At 33.4% G+C, this 9,793-nt stretch overlaps 1 long non-coding RNA gene across 1 annotated transcript in view; it reads left to right on the top strand.

The window, feature by feature from the left end:
* The first annotated feature begins 1,406 nt into the window (after positions 1-1,406).
* Positions 1,407-9,793, top strand: part of LOC135272604 (uncharacterized) — a 31,054-nt gene continuing 22,667 nt past the window's right edge. The window contains exon 1 of the long non-coding RNA XR_010340624.1: positions 1,407-1,484. This is a non-coding gene — a long non-coding RNA (uncharacterized LOC135272604). The remainder of the gene's footprint in view (positions 1,485-9,793) is intronic.

Raw genomic sequence — 9,793 nt, 5'->3', positions numbered from 1 at the left:
ACATCAGTAGATTAAATGTATTTGTAATTATAAGAGATAAACATAATGCACACCTTAACCTTAATGTCATCTAAATAGAAGATCAAGTAAATGTATTATTGGAATAAATTATCTGATAATTTAGTGAATAAAATTATAGAAGTTACAGTTTTTCTGAAACTTAAAACAGTTTTAATTAACAGGCTAGCCTTGAAACAAGAGTATTTTGAAAAATAATCCATGTGATATTGTAGTAATTAAAGCCAAAGACGTTTTAAAAGTCCTTTTAATATTGATCCCAATATTTTCATTATAGATATGGTATAGCCATACACTGTATAAAGATGTGTTAGTTAATGATGGACTGCCTATATGACTGTGGTCTCATAAAGTTATAATGCTATATTTTATTAGACCTTTTCTATGATTATATACACAATGGTAAATACCATTGTCTTACTACAACTGCCTACAGTAGTCAGTACAGTAACATAATGTACAGGGTTACGAACTAGGAAAGGCTATATCATATAGCTTACGAGTGCAGTAGGCTATATCATCTAGGTTTGTGTAAGTACACCCTACGATGTTCACACAGTGACAAAATCTCTCAATAATGCATTTCTTAGAACATATTCCCATCAGTAAGCACAGGATTTTTAAATGACTGCATTTTAAAAACGTTCTAAGTAGTATTTTAAAACCAGAAATGATGATCAATAATGTTGATAAGGAATGAGAAAACAGCTAATACATTTAAGCAGTCTAATTTTTATCTTAATCAATATATATGTTGTATAAATCATCTAAGTCACAGAGATAATCAAATTATCATATTTCATGTGAAATGTGAATAACAATTTTTTTTTTTGTATATTCTTGTTTAATTATGCTCCAAATTTATTTGTAAGGAGTAAAGTTATTGTCAGAATATAAACATCATTTCAATATGCTTAAAATTCAATCAACTTCCTTTGGCAGAATCAATGAGACAATACTGATAAGACATGAGCATACAATAAGCAAATTCTTAAAAAATGAATTTTATTCTTCTTCAGTCAATATGGAACCAGCATGACTGACAGTGTATTGAAATTTTATTTTTTTATCACACTTTTAAAACTGTCATCTCTGAAATAGTAGAGTTAAATATCTGCAATAAAATAAAAAAGACTACGGTTTACAACATTCAAGGAAATAGCATGTATTTTAATCTTAGCACTGTGAAATTCATTGAGAGCTCATTTACCAAATGCCATTTACAATTTGTGAAACAATTTGTAAACAATAGTGCCTGCTTATATAGTTAGTTGTGTGAAATTTTACTTCAGTAATATTTTATGGGGTATTTAGGAGATTATATATTCTTTTATTTATTTTGGTCACTATTTTCAAACTTCTATTTTTTTTACCCTTCCATTGTCTGCAGATTGCCATTTGAGGACACCTTCTACATCTGAGAAAACGTGCATTGGTTTTGCAGCATTTTTCTCCTCCAAATAAAGGTCAGTAAGCTAACAACTACACTGTAAGAAGTGAGTTTATGGATAGTGTTAACCACCTTACTTTGTATGCTATAGTTATCAATGTAACAGTTCTTAGAGATAAAAATTGTTTAAACTATGGCATAAAGGGGCCATTCATATTAGACAAACAGAGGTAGATATTTTTTAAATGGGAATATTTATTACAAAGTTGTTACTAAGCTTGTTTTAAGTCAGTCTCCAGAGATAATTAAAAATGAGAAGATATTAAAATAATTTAAACATTTTTTTGCCTAGCAAATAAATTTATTTAACATTTTAGATTATTTCCAAATCCACACTTCTAATAATTAAGAAAATTTAATGCAGTGACCTTCTAAGTATTTTTCCAGTATATTTTAAAGTATGGACCAAATAAAGCAAATGCATATAGTGTTTTCAACATATAACATAATATTTGATTTTATTATTTAAATATTATAAGATTATATTTAAACAGGAAGAGTTTCATATGCATTTAACATTATTTGTGAACAATTCTCGAAGGATATTATTGACTTTGCTTATACTTAAGAAATAGTAAATGTAGAATGTAAGAACAATTAAAATAACTGGTAGGTTTAGTACAATAGGAATACATTTTAGTGGTTTATACTTTATTTACTAATTTATCTTTGAAGAATTGAACATAGTAATGTTTTTATTTTGCATATTTGTCTTTCATTTCTCAGGTCTGAGCCAAAGGACACTTGAGTTATCCAATCTTGCAGCACTTAATATAGCCTATTGTTGGTACTAGGGGCATTGAGAACTTCAGATTTGATTAACACCCAAGAGCTGCTACCATACAATAAACTAGGCAGCTACTGGACAATAAGATGAGGCACATGTGTAAAACCTCTGCACTTAGCTTGGTGAAGAGTGATTACACAGCCATTATTACAAAAATTACTTTTTTCCACAAATAAAGACATCAGTTGTCTAGAGAGTATATGCTGCCATTTGCTTTTGTCATTTAAGAAGTGCTCAGTAGAGAATTTAATATAAACTTTTATTAAAAGGCAACTGTGATTTACTATCAAAAGCAACATAGACACTTCATTGAAAAAAGCAAGATTCTTAAACTTCCTTAGGGACAGTCCAGATGCATTATACTCTTTCAGAGTTTACTCTTTCTTTTCCAGGCCTTTCTTCATTTCCACCCTTCCCCTACCGGTAGGAGAGAGATTAGAGATATTACTTTTTTCGTCCACAGTCAGATAATGTTGTTTTGTTGCAGTAACTTTTATTTGTCTTCTCAAATCTCACTAAGTTTGTTTTCAAGCTTTCTCAAAGATAATTCAGTTATCTGCAACCTACCAAATATTTTATTTAAACCTATCACATTTATTTATTTGTTTGTTTCTAGCTATTCCGAAGCATAGATTTTGTTAGTATTTCAGTAACAATTTCTTAAACAAAATTTAATACAAAAATACATATTTAAAATATAAAATCAGATTCTCAATAACTATTAAAGATTTTAGTTAATTCTAAACTTTATGTAAATGTTAAAATGAGTTCAATATGTATAGACATGTTTTCTTAGGCTGTTGTGTTTTTTTGCAACATTTAGAAAATCAGTGGGATAGTACAGGGCTTTTTTTCATATTGTTAAGAATTTTACGCTATTAACCTTCCTTTTCTGGTAATTTGTGTTCTACTATATTCATTAGGAGCCTTCTGGTACAACATATCTGAAAATGTTGTACAATTAATATAACAGTAACAACTTTTTATTTGAATCTCTAAGCAGAAAAGTGTGAAGAAAATTCAGAGTCCAGAAACTATGGGAAATCATAAATTAAAAATGATTTTCAAATAATAGAATTGATGCTGCCTCTGGGTCATCTGTTAATATCTAAATTACCTAAAGCTTAAAAACAGAAGGCAAATTTGAGACCATGCAGAATAGTAGACCTTATCAAGGAGTACACATAAAACCAGGATTAATAAATGTAAGGAAAATATAATTCTTCTACAGAAGAAAATTAAATTCTTACTAATTTTTCTTTAACTTCTAAGTGTGTGTGTCACACACACTCACACAACTGTAATAATCTTAACTTTATGTGAATTTGAGGACCTATTTTACAGCATCAAAATTCTCCACAATGGCTATATAATTTAACTTTTTAAATTACTGCTTAGTCATCATTTAGAAAACTAGCAAACAAAAAATTAAAAATATTTTGAGAAAATTATTTTTAAAAATTTAATAATTTTAATTAGAATTGAATTTCCTAAATACCAGTCTCTGAAGCATAAGGAAACAAAGTACGATGATTGATAGTAAAAATAAATACAGCAGAATCAGACCCACATGAACAGAAGACACAAAAATAAAAGCAACATGTCTTAAGGTTCCCAGGAGAAATGGATTTATGTCTGTCTACACATATATACAGAAAGAAATGTATTATATGGAATTAGCTCACGTGGTTATGGAGGCTGAGAAGTCTCAGGATGTGGAGTCAGAAAGCTGCAGAGCCAAAAGAACAAACAACATAGTTTTATCTGGGTCTGATGCCCTGAGATTAAGAAGCGCTGAAAGTGTAAGTTTCAGTCTTCGTCTTAGTCTCAAGTCAAAAGACCAATGTCTCATCTCAAAGACAGGCAAAGAGAGTTAATTCTTCCTTAACCTATTGTCGAGGCCATCAACAGATTAAATGAGGCCTACCTATGTTGAGGAAGGCAATCTAATTACTGTCTTTTGATTCAAATATTTTTCTCATTAAAAAACACCTTGGGAGGCCGAGGCGGGTGGATCACGAGGTCAGGAGATCGAGACCATCCTGGTCAACATGGTGAAACCCCGTCTCTACTAATACAAAAAATTAGCTGGGCACGGTGGCGCGTGCCTGTAATCCCAGCTACTCAGGAGGCTGAGGCAGGAGAATTGCCTGAACCCAGGAGGCGGAGGTTGCGGTGAGCCGAGATCGCGCCATTGCACTCCAGCCTGGGTATCAAGAGCGAAACTCCGTCTCAAAAAAAAAAAAAAAAAAAAAAAAAAAAAACACCTTCACTAGCAGGCGAGTCTCGCCAGCAGTGTGGAGACTGCGAAAGGAGAGGCCAGGGAAGGTTTTCCCCATGACAACCCTCCCTGAAGAGCATGCAGTGCTAAGAGGGATCCAGAACCCCCAGGAGCAAGCAGCCTTAGGCAGCAACCCCTGCATGCTATTCTTCTAAGGAGCAGGAAAGAACAAGGTGAAGATGATTAACATCTGAAACCTGGCACTGTCACTAAGGTTCAGAGAATTGTAAACCGCCATGTGACTGTGAATATAGTCCTAGCACAAACCAAAAAAAAGGAGAAAAAAAAATTATTTATTTTAAATTGTGGTAAAATACTGACTGGGCATGGTGGCTCATTCCTGTAATCCCAGCACTTTGGAAGGCCAAGGTGGGTGGATCCCTGAGGCAGGAGAATTGCTTGCACCCAGGAGGCTAAGGTTGCATGAGCCAAGATCACACCACTGCACTCCAGCCTGGTCGACAGAATGAGACTCTGTCTCATAAAACAAAAACAAACAAACAAACAAAGATTTGGTAAAATACTGTTAATATAAAATTTACTATGTTAATAAAAGTTATTTTAAAGAAAAAACAAAGTACCTTCACAGATACAGCCAGAATAATGTCTCATCACATCTCTGGGCACCTCATGTGCCAGTCAAATTTACACATAAAACTAAACATCATACAATATTTAATAGAAGTAAAGAAATAAAATAGGAATTAAAAGATATGATAGGAAAACATTAGGGTATAAAATATAACAATGAGGCTATAGGGTAGATTTGATTGAAAATTCAAATCAATAAATAAAAGAAACAAATTTATTAATTCTGTAGGAGGTATGCGAAATAAATGTGATCACACATCTTTTTAAAGTATTTTACATATAGGAAGTACCCCAGAACTTAAAGTATAACTTAAAAAAAAAGAAAAAAGAAAAACACTCATTCAACATAAGGTAAATTTGTAAGATAGAAGCAATAGGTAAAATCACCTGGAATTAATGTTCTAGGTAATATCAACATAAGGGAAGATGAGGAGTAATGATACAAGACTGAAACAAACATTTGTTTTTTATGAGCAGTTAATTAAAACTATGTGTTTTTTTAAACTGAAGAGGAGAAAAATTGAAACATTAAAAAAATTTACAGAATTTAAAACATATACATAGTTAAGAAAACTGTTGAATTCTAAACACTATAAACATAAAAGAATACAAATTAGACCAATAAAATTAAAATCAGATTATCTAAAAATTAGAACAGCTTAAAGGCAGCAGAAAGATATGATTGATCCCTTAAAGAATAATAAATAGACTTACAGAACACTTCATAACAACAGCAATGAAAGTTAAGAAAAAAGTGAATATTCTCAAAATGCTTTGAGAAATAGATTTCGACATTGAATTCTGTATCTACCCAAACTATCAATTTAAGGGGGAGACAAAAAAAAATTCAGTTAATTTCCAACTGAGAATCACTTGGGAATTTTTTAAAGATGTATTTCTAAGATTAAAGAATGAATGGTGAAAAATGTGTTTCTGGTTAGAATGAGGTAACAGAAACAATATTTGTCCTCCCATTTGAAACTACCAAATATGGAATAAAGAAAATAAATGGCAGTTCTCAAGAAATGGAATTTGAGACAACAAAGGAGAGGAATCTTTGAAGTATGGGGAACAAAGGACTTGACTCTTATCAACTCACTGCATTGACACAGTTTCCAAGTCATGATCAACAAGGTAGATTCAAGCAAGTCTGCCAAATGGCCTGAGTTAAGGAGAGAGAGCTGAACATCCATGTAGACCAAGACTGCTATTATTTGCCAGTTCAAATAATGCCAGAATATTTTAAAAGAATGATGCATCCAGAGATACATGGGTTTATCTGAATAGTGTAAGATTGGTTTATCACTATAAAATTACAATGTGTTTCATTATATGAAAATATTTTTAAAAATATCTTAATATATATAATTATTACATAGCATCAAAAATACATTTTTAATAAAAATCTTAGCAAGTTAATAGTAGAAGAGCACGGTCTTGATCTGATAATGAACATCTAAGTAAGGCCTACAGATAAAAATAAACAAGAATAAATAATAAAATATATTATTCCCAACATCAAAATTAAGATGAAGATTCTAGCCTCTCAGCATTTCTATTCAGCTTTATACTAGAGGTAACAGATGGTGCAGTAGCCAAGAAAATAAGGAGCAGGCATCAAGTTTGAAATGTAGAAATAAAATAGTTTTTATTTGTGGATTATATGATCATGTATTAAGGAAACATGATATAGTATCAAAAACCCACCTAATAACTATGTTTATCAAGGTTACAATATTCAAGAACAATAGACAATAATCAATTGTATTTCTATATATTGTATATACTACAAAAAACTACTAGAAATTGAAACTTAAATATAATACTAATTAAATTAACAGCAAAAATAGAAAATACTTAAGAATAAAACTTTTTTGTTAATGTGAAAGACCACATCTACTCATGGATTAAAAAAAACGAAAAACAAAACAAAAAAAAACAAACTCTTAATGAACTAGGAGCTAAAAGGAAATTCCTTAACTTGATAAAGAATGTCTGTCAAGAAAATAGAAAAACTGAAACATTAAAAAATATTAACCCCATACTGGTGAGAAACTAGAAGCATTTGCACTAAGAGCAGAAAAAAAGGCAAGGATGCCCTCTTTCACCACTCCTTTGCAACATTGTACTTAAATAACTAGCTAATGCAATGCAAAAATATAAACAAAAGGCATGCATTGACAGAAGACATGATCATCTATGTATAAGGTAAAAGAATCAAAAAAAACTTAAAAAATTATAAAATTATTATAGTGAGATTTCAGGATAAAGTTGATATGTACAAGTCCATCACTTTCTTATACAACATCACCCTCTCATATGTACTAGCGATAAACAATTGGCATTTACAAGTAGAAGCACAATACCCTTTATATTAGCACCCTAAAGATGAAATCCTTAGGTATAAATCTAATAAAATATATGAAAAATCAACAGAAGAAAAACTACAAAACTCTAACGAACAAAATCAGTGAACTAAATAAATGGAGAGATGTTACATGTTAATGGATGAAGACTCAATATTGTTACAATGTCAGTTTTTCCTAACTTGATCTATAGATTTAATGCTATCATGATCAAAATCATGGGTAGTCATTTTGCAGATAATAATAAACAAATTCTAAAGTTTATATGGTTAGGCAAAAGACCCAGAATGGCCAATGAAATATTAAAAGAGAAGAACAAAGTTGAATGACTGATAATACTCAAATGTAAAACTTACCATAGGGCTACAGTAACCAAAACAAGTGTAGTATTACAGAAAGAACAGACAAAAAGTGTCTGGTAGAGAACTTTTGGCCTCGTTCCCCAGTCATGCGGAAAAGGCCTAATTCCCAATAAAGGAGGCCCTTCCTCCCCCGCAGGGAGGGTCCCTTATCACATTCTATCCTGGCCCAAGGCCAGCAACCTTTCCGCCCAGCAACCCCCGGAGCCAATCACCATCCGCCCCCGTAGCCTCCCGTCCCACAAGCTCCCGCCCGGCAGGTTTTCTGCCCAGCAACCAACCCAGCCAATCGCTAGATCAGCTCTCCTACCGCTTTTCTGCCCAGCAACCAACCTGGCCAATCGCTACCTGCCAGATCAGCCTTCCTACCGCCCCAGGCCCTCAGTCCCTATAAAACCGACGGAACAAAGCAAGCGCGCGCGGTTCGTCCTTTCCCGCTTGAGTCGCCCGGAGATCCCAGTAAAGTCAGTACTGGTCACCACGTGTCCTGCCTGGTGCCTATCGAGCGCCTGCCTCCGTGGGTCGGGGTCCCACAGCCGGGGTCGCACAAAAAGATCAGTGACAGAATAGAGAGCCCAGAAATACACTCACATACATATAGCTAACTGATCTTTGACAAAGGAACAAAAGCAACACAATGGAGCAATGTTCAACAAATGGTCCTGGAACAACTTGATATCCATACACACACACACACACACACACACACACACACACACACACGAAAAAAAAAAAAAGATCTAGCAACAATTCTTAACACCCATCACAAAAGTTAACTCAAAATAGATTATGTACCTAAATGTAAAACACAAAACTGTACCACTCCAAGAAGATAACATAATATAAACCCTACATGACCTTGGGAAGGTGGATGATTTTATATACAACACCAAAAGCACAAAATGTGAAAGAATAAATTGATAAGCTGGACTTCATTGAACATTTAAAAACTTTTGCTCTGTGAAAAAGAATGTTAATAGAATTAGAAGACATGTAACAGACTGGGAGAAAATATTGGCAAAAGATACATTAACTAAAACATTATCTCAAACATAAAAAGAATACTTAAAACTCAGTAAAAAGAAAAGAAACTCATTTTAAAATGTGCCCAAATTTTAAAAGGAACCTCACCAAAAAGATGTATATAAATGAGGGAATGTGTTCCTTTTTCAGGGTTCATGAGAGGGCATGGTTTTAAGGGCAAGAATTTCCCAGCGCCATGCATCCCTCCCATCTCTCTCCATCTGGGAGATTATGTTTGAATTTTGCGGGTTAAGGAAAAAACTAAAAGTCAGTCACTCCAGCGGAAGTTTAAAGGAACTTCCTTCATTCTCCAGAGGAACTTGGGAAGGTGGGAATTTCTCCCAGGATAAACTCCCCTGCTCCTTCACCCACTATGGATTTTCAGCTCTCTGGAATCCCCTCCCACATGGTGGGAGCTCCCTTTCCCCTCTGGGATTTCCCCTCTGGAATTCCCTTCCACAGTCTTTGTGGAAGCCTTTCTCTTCTTCTCCTTTACTTTTCTCTACGTAAATAAATCACCTTTCTGCAACACTTCTTGGGTCCAATATTTACTTTTATGAGCATATGGTGCAACCTGCAGTGGTCCCATCGCTTATTCTTTAAGAGATTGGAGGCCAAGAACGCACAGCATTCTCTCGGAGAAGCTGTGCCTCACCAGCACTCAAGAAAAAGCAGGTTACATAAATACATATTTCATATCATATGTCATCTGAGAAATACAAATTAAAACAACAGAGATACCTCTCTGTGCCTTCTAGAATGGCCAAAATCCAGAACACGGACACCATCAACTCTTATTCATAGTTTGTGGGAATGCAAAATGGTAGAGTCATTTTCAAAGACAATTTGCTTGTTTCTTACAGAGCTAGATATAGCGTTACCATAAGATTCATCAATAATACTTTTGGGTATGTACCG

This window comes from Aotus nancymaae, unplaced genomic scaffold, assembly GCF_030222135.1.
Source record: "Aotus nancymaae isolate 86718 unplaced genomic scaffold, 86718_ANA_hifiasm-v0.15.2.pri h1tg000117l, whole genome shotgun sequence".
Classification (NCBI taxonomy): domain Eukaryota; kingdom Metazoa; phylum Chordata; class Mammalia; order Primates; family Aotidae; genus Aotus; species Aotus nancymaae.
Note: the sequence above shows the minus strand (reverse complement) of the source record. Positions and strands in the feature narration are given on the sequence as shown.